Consider the following 19,452-nt stretch of genomic DNA (forward strand, 5'->3'; position numbering starts at 1 on the left):
CTGAGATACATTCCAAATTTTGATCGATCCATGTGTGGTTCACCTTCTCTCTCGGTATCACACTATGTTTTTATAATCCATTTATTTTATAATCATCTTGGTTTTATCTTATTACCTGGTTTCTCTATTTCTTAATTTTTAAAATGTATATTTTTTAATTTTTTAATAAAATTTATTTTAATAATATTATCTTGTCGGTCAATATGACTGCTGGATATGTATTTTGGCCGCGAGCGATACACGGCCCACACAGTCTCTCATTATCAGTATTTGGAGGCCTGTATCTATGCTATGCCTTTTATTTACTTATTATGGCCAGTTATCTACAAGAAAATGGCCACTGGCATACTTCCGGCCTTCGAGCCATTAAAAAATGGCCGCCGAACGGATGTTGACGAAATGGATGGACATCCACTAGAAAATGGCCACCAGTCTATTTCCGGAGACTGGAGCCATTGGAAAATGGCCACCGCTCGAGTTCCGGCGAACGAAACTACAGGAAAATGGCCGCTATATATCAATTAATAAACAAAAAAAAGGAGACAATGCACCCTGCCACTATTCTCCTATCTCAGCGCTTAGGGATATTAGGCATATGAAGATGGAGATGTATTAAACAGCAGTGATTTAACCTGATGTCACCTAATTACAAAATGAGATGTCTCTCAGCAGCCACTTAGTAAAAAGAAAATTTTATATATACAAATGTGTAAATAATCACTCTATGTGAACCATTAACCCATCAAAGCGGCGCTATTCTCAGTCACAAACAATGACTAATACATAAATGTCTTTGTAAAGTGCAAGCAAGGAAATGCAGGCAGTAAAATTCCAGCAAAGACACAAAAAAAGGAACTTGATCTGGAGTCTCATATATGGGTAGCAGATCTGATGAGTGCACCCTTCACCATCTGTTATGACACCCCGTGCTGCACATACCCCCGCAAGGGGTTCTAACTCACCGGAACCAAGAGGTTAACAGGCCTTGAGTAATATCCTCACTCTGATTACTCCCGAGGTCCTCCAGGGTTGGTAGTCAAAAAACAGCAACAATGTCCACATCTGATGTGGCTAGAGAGTGTCCTGGCGCCAAAGGTCGGAAGCGGGCACTCCACAGGTGGATATCCAGGCAGATTTCGGAGATCATCTGCGAAGCCAAACGATGTTGGGAGAGTAGGGAGGTAAAAGGAGAACCCAAAGGGGCAATGCGCATATAGATGTAATCGCTGCAGTCAATTCACCACCATAGTTATTACGATTCCAAGGAAGGGCTTCTATCTTCAGGTAGATTATAGTATGATCTGTAGTTAGTTCCTCATAGAAGGAAAGAGATGTGGACTCCCATAGTGTACTGATGTGGCTAGAGAGTGTCCTGGCGCCAAAGGTTGGGAACGGGCACTCCACAGGTGGATATCCAGGCAGATTTTGGAGATCATCCGCGAAGCCAAACGATGATGGGAGGTAAAAGGAGAACTGGTCTGTGTATCAGCCAGTTCTCCTTTTACTTCGCGGATGATCTCCGAAATCTGCCTGGATATCCACCTGTGGAGTCCTTCATAGATGTTACTGTAGGACAGGAAGGGTGTTACTGTCAGGATCACCAGGTGAAAAGAAAGAAAAAAGGGCATTGAAAAAGAAAACAAATTCAGCTACTACATTTAGGGATTAGTAATGCAGTATATGACAAACATACAACATGTACAGTATATATGAAGTTACAAAGCCTGATGAAAATGGAAAAAATTGTAATAATTTAATCCTGATTTACTGCGGGACCATTCACAAAGCACGCAGCGTGGTGGCCAGCCGACTCTGAAGCTGCAAGGAGTCACAGCAGGCTGCCCACAGTTAAAATCCCAGTGATGGGAACTGGACCAGGTGAAGACAGAGCTGAATCCCTGGACAGGTGATTGACCGTTTAGTAAAAGTCAGCAGCTACAAAAACTGTAGTGACTTAATTGTTTCAGATCTGACTGTAAGATTCTTGTAATATAGGTTTTTGATGATTTTAGTACAAGGGCAAGAGCTGGATGCACTAGAAATATTGTATTCACCTCTTACATATATTATATATTTATTGCACTTAAGTGTAATGCCCCGTACACACGGTCGGACATTGATCGGACATTCCGACAACAAAATCCATGGATTTTTTTCCGACGGATGTTGGCTCAAACTTGTCTTGCATACACACGGTCACACAAAGTTGTCTGAAAATCCGATCGTTCTGAACGTGGTGACGTAATACACGTATGTCGGGACTATAAACGGGGCAGTAGCCAATAGCTTTCGTCTCCTAATTTATTCTGAGCATGCGTGGCACTTTGTGCGTCGGATTTGTATAGACGCGATCGGAATTTCCGACAACGGCTTTTGTTGTCGGAAAATTTTATAGCAAGCTCTCAAACTTTGTGTGTCGGAAATTCTGATGAAAAATGTGTGATGGAGCCACACACGGTCTGAATTTCCAACAACAAGGTCCTATCACACATTTTCCGACCGTGTGTACAGGGCATTAGAGTTTCATATATATATATATATATATATATATATATATATATATATATATATATACAGCAGCAGGTGCTTATAGAAGAGAAATAGAGAGCACGGATTAATTATATAAAATGAATCCCAGATGCCTGGCTGGATGATAGACCAGCAGGTGAGTGTAAAAAAGTATATGCTTTTGAAAAAGCAATGGTTTAGGCATTTTGCTAACCGTGTTACACATAAGGATCAAAGAATCTAACTCTGCACATACTAAGGCTTTTAATTATGTCTAGACGATGCCAACTAAATTACAGAAGGAAGCATTGATTTTTACAGGATCTATATGCTTTTACAGCTGAGGATACTGTTTGCTGGATGTTCATTTGGGCACATTAGTAGAGCATTTAAATTACAAACACCCCCATTCTAGGGAAATGGCAACATAATATTCTGGACAGGACATTCTGTTAATAAAAGAACCATAATAAAAAGGTTGTTAGGAATATGCAACAGGTTAAACATTTATGGGCATTTGACGTTTACAATATCGTGGCTGAAGTCCATGTCTGCTATATGAGCTGAGCTATTGCTGCATTTTTTTTCCTGACCTTCGTAAGTGGATACAGAACAAATCAAGGTCACGGCTGTGCTGATTCCACATTGATACATCTTAGCTGAAAGATAAATGCTCAAGACTAGACCTGTCCAACTCTTGCCTTTAGTTGTCAAAACATCCATTAAGTGTGAACATAAATTCATTCAGATACAAGGCTTGCTGAATGTAAATGATGTTTATTTGCATACATTTAATGCTCAGGCAGCATTCCAGGCACCTTTAGCAAACAAAGACAAGAATATTTAAAGGAAGTTAAAGTAAAGTTACCCAAAGGCATGAGATGATCCTTGGTGGTTCAGATTACGATTTTTACACTTATGGGGTAAACACTATAAAACTGGCTTGCTATAGCAATGCTTGGATCATAAACTAAACTACTAAAAGGGGGGTTGGGAGTGTTCCATTTTTACTTGTCAAAGCTTAACTTGGACCTGTGCCCAGATCATGCACATTAAACTGTACACATTCTGGACAGGCAGTAAATGTTTTTAGAACAAGCATTCATTTATGTATAAACAATGTGAAAACAGCAATTTGTAAACTTTATAACACAGACTAAGAAAGCTTAGCCTTTTCCCTATTACATTTTATTACTCCAAAATCTTGTTAAGACTATGGGGGAGAACTGTGCATAGTAACCAATCAGCATTTAGGTTTTATTGTCAAAGCTTAGTTAAACAAGATGAAGTTAAAAGCTGATTGGTTACAATGCACAGCTGCACCAGGATCTGTTCACCAGTTTTAGTAAATTTCCCCAACTATAAATATATATTTTTAAAAAAATGTATATATATATATATATATATATATATATATATATATATATATATATATATATATATATATATATATATATATATATACACTTGCGCTAGAGGTGAAATAGTGAAATTAAATTTGTGATTGCAGCTGCTGTACACAAAGTGCTAACACTTGACAAACAAAAAGATTGAAATTACAGCGCTCACAATATTCCAAACAACACATACAAATTGGTAGGTGAAAACATCCATATAACTTGTGCAGATTGTGCTCCAAACAATAAAGTGCAGTAGTGCTTCAAACTTTCAGGTTTATCACACACCCCTCCTGTGTCCCCACTCACCAAAAGAAATGGACCCCTGGCTTTTCAGTCCAGGGGTCAATCAGGCTAGAACGTTGACCATCAATGTGCTTTTACTAGGGGAAGAGATGAAATGTATTCCTGGCTTTGCAGGGACACTAACTCCATTTATTTCCTCCAGTCAGAACAGTGATCTTGTTTACATAGGCAGATTGCAGTTCTGTGTCTCTGCCTGATGATCGGTATGTGCCAACAGACACTGAGTACCCGGCACCAGCCGATCGGCTTCCACTGTGTGTAATCACGCGCACCCCCTACCCAAAAGTGCTCCCCGCTAGCGGCCAAAAAGCGCTGCTTAAACAAAGGTAAAGCTAAAAATTGTAAAAAACTTATTATACAATTTATATGGATGTTTCCACCTACCAATTTGATTTGTATGTGTTGTTTGCAATATTGTGAGCGCTGTAATTTCAATGTATCTTTTATTTTTTTATAAATATATTTTAATTGCATTGTATGGGCATGGGTTCACTTTAATGTTAAATTTTGACTAGAATGTACTTTCCAAGTAATAAAATACTCTTTTCAAAAAGAACATCCTGGAAGTCTTATGCCCCGTACACACGGTCGGATTTTCCGATGGACAATGTCCGATCGGAGCGTGTTGTCGGAAATTCCGATCGTGTGTGGGCGCCATCGGACATTTTCCATCGGATTTTCCGACACACAAAGTTGGACAGCAGGAGATAAAATTTTCCGACAACAAAATCCGATCGCGTCAATTCCGACCGTGTGTGGCCTGTTCCGACGCACAAAGTGCCACGCATGCTCAGAAGAAATTCCGACACGGGACAGCTCGTTCTGGTAAACTTAGCGTTCGTAATGGATAAAGCACTTTCGTCACGCTGCAATGTTCAAAATGGTTTAATACAGCGCACTCTCTTCTTCTTTATAATGTGACAAGAATTAAGTCGTTTTGATGCTCATATTCACACACACTTCTCACAAACTTTTTTCGTTACTATTTATCGGGATTCCCTCAATATATTTTGATTTCTCACATCTGACAACATATTTTTTTTTTAGGTTTTTTTAATTTAATGTAGAATCTTTTTTTGTGTTTCTCTTTTTATTTGTTTTTTTTTGGTGATTTGGATTTGTATTCCCGAAAATGTTTGTGTGTGTTTTTGGTGACAAGTTCCCACAACACCACTAATATGTTGTTCTATTTAATCTGTAGGAGATTGTTTGGTGTTGTTGTCCCTTATTAATTTCACATTGTACTTTAGAAATGTACCTGAATCGTCACCAACAAACTGTCCTTTTTTGATGAAAACACACACAGGAGAGTAGAATTTACCTAAAACTATTTTATTAAGGGCTCACAACTATAAACAAAGAGGGAGGCAACGCTGGAGAAACTGCAGAAGTGGGCGAAGCCTTGGACTCCAAGGGCAGACATCAATTATTTAAAAGTAAAATTGGTGGCCTGAGGAGTCCTTATCTAAGGGAGGGCAGTCTGGTCCAGAAGTCCCAGAGATCCGGAAAGCAGCAGATGACATCTGTGTCCCCAGGCTGTGGTCATACGAGAGACTGCATCTTCTGTCAGACCAGACTGAACCCAGGGCAATCACTCTTTGGTCTTCCTTCCACGCTTCCTTCCAGCCTTTGGCTGTGGTGGTGGAGTTGTGGCAGCAGGAGGAGGAGGAGGATCGTCCCTCTCCATGACATCTGTCTTGTGTGTCAGTTCCCCACTCTCCCCCTTACGTAGGACTTTATAAATCAGGTCCTCAGAGATCTTGTGTTGACCCTCCTGCATGCCCTGCAATTTTGTGGCAGCCATGCAGGCAAAGGCCTCTTCAGGACTGGGGAAGGCTCGGAGGGACGCAGAAGCCTCCTGGATCAGCCTGTACGCTGAATCCTGCACAGGACTGGGAGTGGCCTTCCTGGCCCTTTTGTATGGCAGGCGGAGGGGAGGAACCTGAGACTCAGTCAGGCTGCGACTGGTCCCAGGCTTCTCTTGGCTGACACTTAGCCCCGCCTCCTCCTGGCTGCCACTAATCCCCGCCTCCTCCTGGCTGACACTAATAATCCCCGCCTCCTCCTGACTTCCACATTCCACAGCCTCCTCCTGGCTGAGGTCTTCCTGTGTATGAAAAAGGGACATAGTTTTAGTTTTTTATTCATCAATCACACACAATTTTCACCTCCTGACTGCTGCAAATTGAATGTTAACAAATATAACAGACTATCCTTCTGAGCCCAGCATTTTGCATTCTTGTCCCAATTTTGGGTGCCCACTACTGTCTATTGATATGTAAAACACTTTTTTCAATCAGCAATTAGTGATCAATAATAACATCTAATAAACATCATTTATTTATTGACCAGAAATCTGTAGAAGAATGCTATACCTGACTCCAGCTGGGCTCCTCCACTTCTTCCTGGCTGGAAGGCCCAGGTTGGACATCGGAAGCCTCAGCTGGGGTGGAAGGAAGAGTGGAAGGAAGAGTGGAGAGGGATTCCCTGACTTCAGTGTGGTCTGACAGAAATCGCAGTCTCTCATAGTACCAGAGCCTGGGGACATAAACGTCATCTGCTGCAGCTCCGGACCTCTGGGAATCTGTGACCTTCTTGCGCTCCCTAAGATAAGTGCTCCTCAGGCCACCAATTTTAGCTTTTAAATAAGGGATGGTTGCTGTGGGGACCACCGGCTTCACCAACTCCAGCAGTTTCTCCAGCGCTGCCTGCCTCTTCTGTTTGTGGTTATAGTGGGGGTGTCTCACCTGCCACAGACAGGGCAGCTCTCTGTACTTGTCAATAAACAGGGGCAGGAAATTGTGGTCGTTGAACCCATCCATTTTCTCTGCAAGACACAACACAAGACAAACCCTAATGTCAGGCCAAACTCCCCTAATCTTGTTACAATATAGGCTTCAATTTCGAAGCAGTATAGGGCCAAGTTTAGATCCTACCTTCGTAAGCACGATCGGTATCTCCGATGCTCCTTCCTCCGCTCACAGATCGTACGTAAGACGCGCGCGTTACGATTTATACACACTGCGCATGCGTATAACTCCGCCCACCCCTGACGTTCTTTCTATTATTCCCCGCCCCTTTTCGTTCGGCGCAGTGGAGGAAGAGCACATGGCGGATAGACAGCAGGATCCTGATAATTGGAGCAACGAGGAGGAGGAGGAAAGGCCGGAGCCTGAAACGTCCCGATCCAGAAGGAGATTAAAGGACTCAAATATGTCCTTTGGGGAGATGTTGGAGATGGTGGACATCCTGAAGAAGGCCGACTATGATGGAAAGTATGGGCCTTACCCCAACCCCAATGTCCGAAAGGCCAAGATCATGGCGAAAGTGGTCAGGAGTCTGCACCGGAAATTCGGGGTATGACGATCGAAAGATCAGCTCAGGAAGCGGTGGTCGGACCTGAAATTACGAGAACATGAGCAGTACAGAAAGATCCGGAGAGTGCTGCAAAAAAGTAAGTAGTTGTGCTGTGTTCCTATTTTTTTTGTGTTTATTACATTCGTGCTGCTCCATGTGCTTTTAGGAACTGTTGTACAGTTTAAAATGGCAACTTTCATGTTCATGGGCACATTATTCGTTCGGATCACACATTTTTTTTGCGGACTATAAAATACCATTAAATAAAATGAACAGGCTAATCAATGAATTCTAGTTAAAGAGTGCAAAAATGACTAAAAAAAATTTTCTAAAAAAATATATATAGAAAGGCTTATCTAGACAGACTCAGCCTATACCCATATATTAATCTAGTATATAAAGTGATGAACCACAATACACTTCCCCAGTGTGGTGTAGCCTCCACTTGGGACACTGTGAATATAAAGTGGCAAACATATAAATACAGCAAATGTTCAAACAATAAATAACATTAAATGATGCTTTTTAGACAATCATTTGACACAGTGACCATTATTAGCATAATGAAACAAAAATCAGCATTAGTGAATGGGTCCCAAATCTAAAACGAAAAGCCAGAAAAAAGTAATATTGGTGAAGAGTCCAAAATATTCGTGCCAAATCAAGCAAAAGAGAAGAGATTCCAAGAAGTGAGTGTCTTTATGAATTGATCCTGTGTTGCACTGTCCACCACACCTCAGTGACATATATCCACACCCTTGTAGATGGCACACTCACCAGCTGTTGAGGCCTTACACTCGCGTGTTTGGCCGGACACGGACCCCCAGGGGGAACTCTCACTCAATGAACAACAAAGGCGGGGGGAGGAATGGGACAGTGAATTACCCCAACAGAGACTCCATGTCAAACCCAAGAGAAGGAGGGGATGCCGAGCAGGGAGGCACAGGCAACCCAAAAAAGAGACTGAGAGACACCTAAATGAGTGTGTTTTTAACCTCAGCACAGTAGAACTTAATAAAAATGAATTAAATATATTAAGTTTGGGGTTAAAATGTGCACCGAGAAAACCTTTTAATAAGTTTGAGGTATACATAGATACCCATAAATATATTCGTACTTTGAATATCAAAAAACATTTTTTGAGCCATCCAGTGGCCCCTAGAGCTGTAAATACCAGGATAACCACTAGAGTGGACACGGGTCTTAGAAACAGATCATTATTCAATCCCCAAATTTCTAACAACCACTTTATAGAGGTCTTCAAGAATTTGGTCTTGGAGGATATAGAACGATTGAACCCGATTAAAAAAGTTAATCCGGATTATATCATCAATGGGATCAAGTCTTTGGAGGAAAGGAACAACATCATCATCCGACCAGCGGATAAGGGGGGGGGGAGTGGTTATTCTTGAAAAAGATTTTTACCATCAACAATTAATGCAGATGTTGGGTGATCGAACCACATATCAACGTTTGCCATCAGATCCCACCAATGAATATAATAAACAATTAAGTGCTCTGATTGAATGGGGGTTTAGCTTCAATGCTTTGGGCCCCAAAGAAAGGGATTATTTAATTCCTAGTGCTTGTCGCATTCCAGTTATTTATACCCTCCCTAAAGTTCATAAAGACGCAAAGATACCACCAGCGCGCCCTATTGTAAATGGCATAGGGTCAGTGACGGCTAGACTGGGCGAGTTTGTAGATAAATTCCTCCAGCCTAGCGTCAGAGCTACCAAAGCTTATCTGAGGGATACCACTGACTTACTGCGCTCCTTGCAGGAAGTGAGGTTAAATGTACCCACTGAGTCATATCTGATAACAGCCGATGTGGCTTCGTTATATACTATCATACAGCACGAAGATGCGTCTTTGGCGCTTAATTGGGCGCTAAGCAAGAGGGATGACATCCCTCATGCGCAGAAAGTTTTTTTGGGCCATGCTTTAAATTTTTGTATGGCCCATAATTATTTTTGGTATAACGGCCAATTTTATTCACAAAAGGTGGGTGTGGCGATGGGGGCCAGATATGCACCTAGCCTGGCCAATTTATTTTTGGCTGAGTGGGAGGATAGATGTGTTTTCCATATCAGGCCACCCCAATTACGTTTTTATCGTAGGTTTATAGATGACCTCTTCCTTATTTGGGAGGGATCTAAGGATTCGGCGATTGAATTTGTTGCGTGTCTAAACAACAACACAAAAAATATTCGATTGGATTATACCATCAGTGATACTTCGGTTAATTTCTTGGATGTCACTATAGAAAAGACTGAGGGTGTGTTAAGCACCAAAGTCTTTTTTAAAACTACGGATCGAAACAGCTATCTGTCGATCAGGAGTGGGCATCACCCCTCCTGGATCAAGAATATACCGAAAGGGCAGATGCTGAGAGTCCGACGCAACTGTTCAGAACTTAACTCCTATACCTTTCAGGCTAATATACTGAAGGATAGGTTCCTTCAGAAAGGATATGATAGGAGTACTTTGGAGAACATAATTGAGGAAGTAGCGAGCAAGCCTAGGGAACAATGCCTGAGGGAGAAAGATGATGGTGTGTCTGAGAACCAACATCAGTTGGGCTTTATCTCAAATTTCCATTATCAGTACAAGGATGTGGAAAGGATATTCAGGAAACATTGGCACATCCTTTGTAAGGATAGGCATTTGAGGGATGTTTTGCCGAGTTCCCCCAAATTTATCTATAGACGAGCACCTAATTTTGGTCAGAGGGTGGTGAAGAAGGTTCTGAACCAACCACAGCATCAAACTTTAAGAATCGACCATAAAGGTTTTTTTGCATGTAGAAGGTGCATCTGCTGCAGAACAGTTCAGATTAGGCATAGGGGTATGACCCAAATAACTAACGTAGAGAATGAAGTCTTTAACATTAGGGAATTCATTACGTGCAATACATCCTTTGTGGTATATCTTTTATGGTGCCCATGTGGGTTGTATTACGTTGGACGCACTAAGAGATTGTTGAGAGTACGGATTGCGGAACATCTGGCTAATATCAAAAATGGTTTCCAATTTCATAGTGTATCACTCCACTTTAAGGAAAAACACAATCAGGATCCCAGTTTACTCCAGTTCTGTGGCATAGATGTGGTACATCAATCCTGGAGGGGCTCTAATCGTGTGAGAGACCTCTCTCAGAGAGAAACTCGATGGATCTTCCAGCTCAAGAGTTTGTTCCCTAAGGGAATGAACATTGAGCTGGATCTGAACTGTTTTATCAGTAACTCCTAACTAGTAGTATTAATTTTGTTGATTGGGGATAGTTTATATTTATTAGGTTGAGACACAGTATATTATACAATAGATATCTTATTTGTAATGGGCCATTGATAAATGAGTTCATTATTTTGTTTTTAGTAACCCACGTCATGCATGGGATGGAGGTATCACTAATATTGTTCATTTGAGGAGCTAGGGTTAAGTAATTGCCCCTTTGACTCTTCTCTATTCATTTTAAAATATTTTTAATTAATTTCTCTTTCATTGGGTGCATATGGTGTATAAGTAGTAGGATGGTCACTAAGTGGTGTCTTCAAAATGAGTAGGAAGGTCACTAAGTGGTCACTTTATGTATCACATTTTATTTAATATAGACATTATGAGATCACATGTGTATAGGTATATTTAAACTTTTTTTTTTTTTTTTTTTTTTTTCCATTTTAGTATATTATAGGGGTAATATACCACTAAGATTCATCATTTGTATTTATTTTAAATAGTATAGGGGTAATATACCACTAAGATTCATCATTTGTATTTATTATAAATGCATTGGGTTCTTGAGATGTATATTCATGAAGAGTCTTGCTGCCGATTGATGTATAAGGGGACACAGGAAGTGTGGAGAAGCTGAGAGATCGGCGCCCGCCCACGTGTCTAACTATCTGCATAAATGAGTGATTGCCACGCTGTGTAGCCAACCCCATGACTAAGTCCGTATGACGAAACATGTCGGGGCGTGGCTACGCGGCAATCCCTTGTTAACATTAGAGTGAGGAGAGGCGGCGGAGTGAGCGGTTATCGTTTCTGAGCAGCCAGGAAGTGTCAGCAGACTACCGGTGAGGTTATCCGCAGGTCTTCAGGCTCCACACTCCCTGGGTCCGCCGTGACCGTTCTAGTGGTTATAGTGTCGTTTATATCCCGCTGCATATGTTACATCATCCCGTTTGCTGTGAAGTGTTGTGACTACATTTACCTGCCTGCTGTGATTTGCTGTGGAGCTTTTATGCTTTGTGTTTTATGGATCATGTGAGTGTATTGATTTTAGTTTCAGTTTGAATTAAATCTTTTAAAACGTTAATACACTATCTGGAGCAATTCTTTTATTCTTTATGTGGAATCCTGATCCCATGAATGGTGTTCGGCATATTGAGCAGTGGATGACTGTGCTCACATGGTAACCCCCATGCTAGTGGGTTAAAGCCGTGTCCGGCCAAACACGCGAGTGTAAGGCCTCAACAGCTGGTGAGTGTGCCATCTACAAGGGTGTGGATATATGTCACTGAGGTGTGGTGGACAGTGCAACACAGGATCAATTCATAAAGACACTCACTTCTTGGAATCTCTTCTCTTTTGCTTGATTTGGCACGAATATTTTGGACTCTTCACCAATATTACTTTTTTCTGGCTTTTCGTTTTAGATTTGGGACTCATTCACTAATGCTGATTTTTGTTTCATTATGCTAATAATGGTCACTGTGTCAAATGATTGTCTAAAAAGCATCATTTAATGTTATTTATTGTTTGAACATTTGCTGTATTTATATGTTTGCCACTTTATATTCACAGTGTCCCAAGTGGAGGCTACACCACACTGGGGAAGTGTATTGTGGTTCATCACTTTATATACTAGATTAATATATGGGTATAGGCTGAGTCTGTCTAGATAAGCCTTTCTATATATATTTTTTTAGAAAAATTTTTTTAGTCATTTTTGTACTCTTTAACTAGAATTCATTGATTAGCCTGTTCATTTTATTTATTAGGCATATAGCGCCACTATTCATCCACAGGGTGTTTTTTCAGACTTATAATTATTTTTATTTAAGTGGCAGCTCACAGGTGTTTTACAATCCTAGGCGCAGAGGTGGAAAGACAGGTGTGGGCACTGATTTCTCCTGGTCATCCGCAGTTTTCAATTATAAAATACCATTGTTTAGACCATATGCATTTGGCCACCATTTTGAGGCCCTATACTTGTCTTCAAAGAATTTGGTTGTGTAGATGGCTTTGTTACTAGAATGAAATGCAAACTAGATTGTGTGTAAGGAGAGGACACTGAGCAGCTGTTTTCACATCTGGACGCTGGAGCACTAGTGTGGGACCCCAGAACACCATTTTTATTAGGGGGGCCACACAGGTGCTCCAGTGTATACTATAGGGGGGGATACATCTGTGAAGCTTGTACTAAACAGGTAAAGTATTGAAGCTTGACAAAGGACACTAAAAAAGCTACATCTTGGAACTCTGCTAAAATAGATAATTGTACCCCACTTCCAAGCAATGTTTCATCTTTATGGTTCTGCCATCAAATATCTGTGTGCTAAGTATACCATTTTTGTTTTACATAGGGGAGAAAAGACTCGGAGGACACCCCTCATCCGAGGAGACCAGAGACCCCCCCCCCTCTGGAAGAAGGGGAAATCCCCCCCAACACAAGATGAGCAGGAGGAAGAAGACGTGGTGGAAGTAGTCACCACAACAGGTGAGTGTCTGCGACCACAGGCTCAGATAAGAGATGGATGGCGGCATATTTTTTAGACCTAATTTATTTTGGGTTCCTCTCTTTTTAGGTGATGGTGAGGTTGTGGATGAAGATCCTTTCACATCCGAAAGTGCCCAGATCGTGATCGGGGAGATCATGGGGTGTAATTTACAATTGGAAAAAATCAAGCAAAACATCAATGATGTTATTCCAAAATATAAAAACATCATTGATGTTTTGGGGCGAGTTTAAAGCCCCTCCAAATCACTTTCTTCTTTTGTCTGCTACAATGTGCTAAATGTTTTTGTGATTTTTCCCAATGCCAAATTTGGAGGATGCACACAATGTGTCAACATGTGCTATCTGCCATCACGGGAGATCAATGGACGCGTTTTGAGGGTGCAACCCCTTCCTCAATAATAAAGTAGCGGTGAGGAAAGGCTTTCTCCCCCAAAACACATCCCTTGATCCCCCGTGATGGCAGGTCGCACATGTTGACATTGTGAAATTTGTGTGCATCTTCCAAATTTGGCTTTGCCAGGGGTGATTTCCCCCCATCTGAACGCTATATCAAACACAGTTCCTAAATACTCATGTCTGATATTGCCTTCCAGTTCTACCAAATGTGAACTTTGTAAGATCAAGATTTGTGTCTTTCTTGTTGGTTTTACACAGGCCTGTTTTCTATAAAATGCACATTTTGATTTTGGATAATGGCACCACAAAAATTGTTATACAACAAACATGTTGGTTTGTCAGAAAAACCTTTGGTAAATGCACATGTGATTGTGCAGGTATTAAAAAGATTGTTCATCAAGAATGTGTGGATTATTGTCTCAACTCTACAACACTTTTGGGGTGATGTAATTGTTGTTTTATGAGAAAATGGGGGTAATTTCCTAAGGGCAAATCCTCTTTGCACTACAAGTGCAGTTTCAGTGCAGTTGCAAGTGCACTTGTAGTGAAAAGTGTCTTTGCATTTAGTAAATAACAGCCAACAGTGCTTTGTATAAGGTTACACAATCATGACATTTTCTGGACTCCACACATTTCTGTCAGGGTCAGCTCAAACAAACACAAGCAGTAAATGTCCACAAAGAAGAGCCTGGGGGGAGATGCCTGTCGAGAACTTGAGGTCCTGCAGACTTCTCCCTGTGGCCAAATACCGCAAGGTAGCGACCAGCCTCTGCTCCGGAGTGATGGTTTGCCTCATGCAGGTATCCTGCCTGCTAATATAAGGGGTCAGCGAAGCCAACAAACGGTGAAATACGGGGTCCGTCATCCTGAGAAAGTTCCTGAAATCATCAGGATTATTCTCACGGATCTCACGGAGCAAAGGCATATGACAGAACTGGTCACGCTGAAGCAACCAATTCTTGGTCCATGAACTCCTCCCCACCCTCTTCATGGACTGGACTTGTGTCAAGGTCAGGACCCCAACACCAAGCCCCCGCACAGCACGAACTCTACGAGGAGTACGCATACGAAACATGGCTAGAAAACGGTCGGCTGCTCAGAACGAAGTAACAGAACGCACTGAAGAACAGCAAGGCCTGTGAAGAGCGACCTGAAAACCAGTAACGAACGAACAAGAATACAATGACTACTTAAAGTCACGCGGAACTTGCTGCACGCACTGAAGAGCAGATACAAACCCACAAGCACAAACTGAACGGCAGAAAACGATCTGAAAGCCACGAGTCTGAAAAAGCGCGAATCGTCTCTCACCAAACTTTTACTAACACGAGATTAGCAAAAGGAGCCCAAAGGGTGCCGCGCTTGGTTCTGAACCGGCCTTTTCTAGTCTCGTCGTACGTGGTGTACGTCACCGCGTTGTTGGCGATCGGAAAATCCGACAACTTTGTGCGACCGTGTGTAGGCAAAACAAGTTTGAGCCAACATCCGTCGGAAAAAATCCTAGGATTTTGTTGTCGGAATGTCCGAACAAAGTCCGACCGTGTGTACGGGGCATTAGAGGAAAAAATGTCATATCTGATCTAAAGTTTTTCAGAATTTTCAGAACTTCAAGGGGACATACATTAGACCTATTTTAGAGCATCAGCTCTCTAGGTCCATTACTAACTAGTCTGTTGGTGAGCCCATTTCCTAGTGTGTTTCAAGAAAACAACATTTTTGCCCCATCAGGAAAGCAACCCCAAGCACAATTATGCAAAATTGTCTTTTGTACAACAGTGTAAGATGCATTTGATTTGTATTTAAAGGATTAGTTCACCTTTGCATCACCTTTCCAAAAAATACCTATTTCATCTTCTCTTGAATGTTAAAAAGCAGTTCTCAAATTTTAGAAAAGATGTTTAAAGTGTTACTTAACCCAGGACCCTGCATCAGGGGCCGATCCGGGGGGGGGGGGGGGGCAGCGGGGCAATTGCCCCCCCCCCCCCCAAAAAAAATATATTACCGACTCCAAGGCTTTCTTCCTCCACCACCTCACCATATTTAAGTTTGGAAAGGCATCATCTAAATGCAGCTGCAGGGACTTTATTTCTGCTTCCCCCCACTCCTCGCAGCTCACAGGTGGCCTAAGATATATTCACTGGGCCCCATCAGTTAATTTAGAGGCAGTGGCGTCGCTATGGGGGTACATCACCATGGTCATACCGGGCCACCACTACACACTGTGTAGTATTACTGGCAGAGCTGCAGCAGAGCAGTGAGAGTGTGCCTTTCTAAGCAGTTTACTTCCCTGTCAGGCGGAGCAATCTCCACCCGACAGGAGTTCCCTAGTCCCGGCTGGCGTGACGTCATGATTCAGAGGCCGGAAGCACAATATTGAAGACAAGATGCTGCTGACCCGTAGCCAGAGCCCGTTTTCACTGCACGTGAGTGATCACTTAACTGCATTAACTCCTTAACACAACACTGCCTTAGCTGTCTTAGCTGTGTAAACTCGCTGAATTGGTTAACACTTGGGGGGGGGGGGTAATTCAGTTACAATGGTAATTGTAATATGTAGCATAGAGGGGGTTAATGTACTCACTGATGCATTGGTGACCAATGGTAATTAATTAACCCTTTTGTGCTGCATTAGTGGCAATGGCACCATCATTGTTAATTAACCCCTTTTATGCTGCAGTATGAAGGGGTTTAAAATAATACTGCCACTAATGCAGCACAAAGGGGTTAATTAATTGCCATTGGTCACGAATGTATCAGTGAGTACATTAACCCTCTTCATGCTGCGTGTTACAATTAGCAATCATCATCATTATCATCATGAGCCACAGCACCTGTGTTGGGTGATTATCGTGATAATAATGATGATATAGAATGACAGTAAAATTCATCTCTAGGCCTCATTAACACAGGGCATGCTGCAGACATGCATCAAATATGCAGGAATGTCTTTTACTGGCTTGGGGATGCATAAGGTGTTGCATATATCCTTGTGTCGGAATCCCATTTATTTCTACTGACACACACGGCTATTATGTCCCAATATGTCGTGTGTGGTGGGTTGGGTCTCAGAATGCATGCAGGGTGCATTCAGGGACCCACACCAGCATGTCATATTGGCACATAGCGGCTGTGTCAGTGCTACCATTTATCAGAATACAAATAAATGGGATGCTGGCATGGGGATGCATGTAACACTTTAAAACTGAGCATGTGCAGCCTGACTCCACTAACTTTGTCTTATCCGGACATGTTTTGAAGTCAGTGGAAGAAGAGGAGGATCCGTGCATACAGGATCAAACAGCCTTTTTGCACAATGCAGAAGACTGACCCCTTAGGTTCCACAGTGAGTATAACAAGCATGCTTCACTGCATATACAGACTGATTTTTCTGTTGTGCATTTAGTAACACTTTAATTTCCAAGGCATGCCTGTAGGCTGTAGGCGGCCCCTTCTCAATGCGTCCATAAAACGCCTAGTGTGGGTGATCCTCCCCGTCCTGCCTAAGAACACATCAGTGTAAGAACAAGTACTCTAGCTCTTATAAAATATGTGCAGTGCACTCTTTTCACCCCTGTTGCACCTATGCTGCAGCAGTGGCTGAATTCAGTGTTGTGTGACAGAAGAGGGGAAGTCAGTCTTCCCTGGCCTGCAGAGAGGACCAGGAGGCACAGACAACAACAGAGAAAAGGACTTAGTTAACCACTGTGAACACATAGCAATTAAAGTGTCCCCAGATAAAAAAAAAAGATCCCCAAAAATAAAATAATCTGTTACTCACAAAAGAAGGAACAAAATCACCAGTGTTCACAATGCAGCAAGTATGATGAAAGCATATAAATGCACATAGATGGTGGAAAAGGGTGAACAGGTGGAGGTAAATAGAGGGAATTTCCTTGTATCAGAAAGATGGATGTGCTGGATGAATTCTAAAATAAAAGCCACATTTACACTCCATTATCCTCTTTTCTGGGAGGTGGGGGGAGGGGGGGACTGATTTCCCCCAAAATCTTTTGTGTATGTTTGGACGCCTGGGCTTCTTGCCAATTACAAGTAGTAGGGGTGTGTGTATTTGCTTTTTTTCCCCCAGGAGTATAGACAGACTTTGGCCTATATGTATTATATGTATTGCATTATAATTATGAATATATATTTTTATTTTGCAATTCCCTTTTTTTGGTTTTTGAATGTATGGTGTTTATTATGTTTGCTTTTTTGATGGATTTATGGAAGAACTATTGATTGCACCAGTGTCCTGACGAAGCGGTTTCCACAAAACGCATTACCTAGTTACATAAATGGTAAGGTTTAATAAAGACACCAGCCCATTTAGTTTAACCTGTGCAGCTGTATATGTGTGGCTGTGTGTTTTTTTCAATATAATTTTCCATATCCCTGTATATTGTGTTCCCTAAGATTCCTATCTAAGAGTTATTTTAAACTATCGGCACTTCCTGCTGACACCACTGGTTGTGAGAGGGAGTTCCACATCCTTACTGCTCTAACAGTAAAGACCCCCCTACCCAGTTTAAGTTTGAACCGCTTCCCCTCCCATTTCAATGAGTGGCCGCATGTCTTCCTAAGCTCCCTGAAAAAACTGAACTGTTTACTCCATATACCCCATTTAGGTATTTGTATGTCTCTATCATATCTCCTCTCAAGATCAGCTTCTCCAGGGAGAATACGTTTAGTGTTTGTAGTCATTCCTCGTAACTGTGGTCCTCCAGTACCCTTATTCACTGTGAAACTCTTCCTTGGGCTCTCAGCAATTCCAGCACATCCTTTCTGAGGACTGGTGACCAGAACTGGACAGCACACTCAAGATGTGGTCGAACCACAATCTTGTAAAATGGTAGAATTATAGATTTATCTCTTGAGTAGATACCCTTTTTAATGCATGCTAATATTCTGCTTGCTTTACTTGCTGCAACTTGGCATTGAATGCCATTACTGTGATTTACTAGAACCCCTAGATCTTTTTCCATCCTGAAATCCCCCAATAGTTCATCCCCTAGTGAGTAACTTGAATACATATATTTGGCCCCCAAATGCATTACTTTACATTTTTCAACATTAAACCTAATTTGCATTGTAGTTGCCCACTCCTTTATTTTACTGAGGTCTTTCTGTAAGGTTTTTATATCCTGCTGTAAAGTATTGCCCTGCCTGGCTTTATATTGTCAACAAACATAGAGATTAAGCTATTTATGCCATCCTCTATATCGTTTATGAATAAATAAATTGACATTGTATCCCATTTTTATCAGCTGCCACATAGTAAATACTTTGTTTTATATTTACGTGTTACACAGTATGTCATACGCATATCTGATTTCTTGGGTGGCATCCTTGACAATACCACATTTCCTTTATTTATTCTTTAGATTATTTATCGGATGATGCCCTCAGTATCTCATATTTTGAAGTATCACTTAAATTCCACCTTCTATATGCAGTAATTAGCACATGGAACACACTTACAGTATGTAAGAACAGAGGGATGTCTTCGTTATTGTCAATTTACATGTTGAGGAAAGTTCTGGACCAAGAAGAGTTGCTTAGCTGAGGTGCCTGGATTGCATGACTACCCCTTCAATGCATAGCTTTACTGGGAAGGTTGAGTTTACGGTGCCTACCCAAAAAGCACCCTACAGTTGCTGGGGCAAATACATATTCAAATATCTTAGCTAATCAGCTAATCTCAAGTCCCCTTAAAATAGACATATTTGGTGCTATACTCTTTAG

The 19,452-nt window shown here is 41.6% G+C and overlaps 1 protein-coding gene across 1 annotated transcript in view; it reads right to left on the reverse strand.

The window, feature by feature from the left end:
* XYLT1 (xylosyltransferase 1) overlaps nucleotides 1–19,452 on the reverse strand; it is a 656,093-nt gene that overhangs the window by 87,690 nt on the left and 548,951 nt on the right. The window lies entirely within an intron of this gene.

This window comes from Aquarana catesbeiana, linkage group LG06, assembly GCF_042186555.1.
Source record: "Aquarana catesbeiana isolate 2022-GZ linkage group LG06, ASM4218655v1, whole genome shotgun sequence".
NCBI classification, from domain to species: Eukaryota; Metazoa; Chordata; class Amphibia; order Anura; family Ranidae; genus Aquarana; species Aquarana catesbeiana.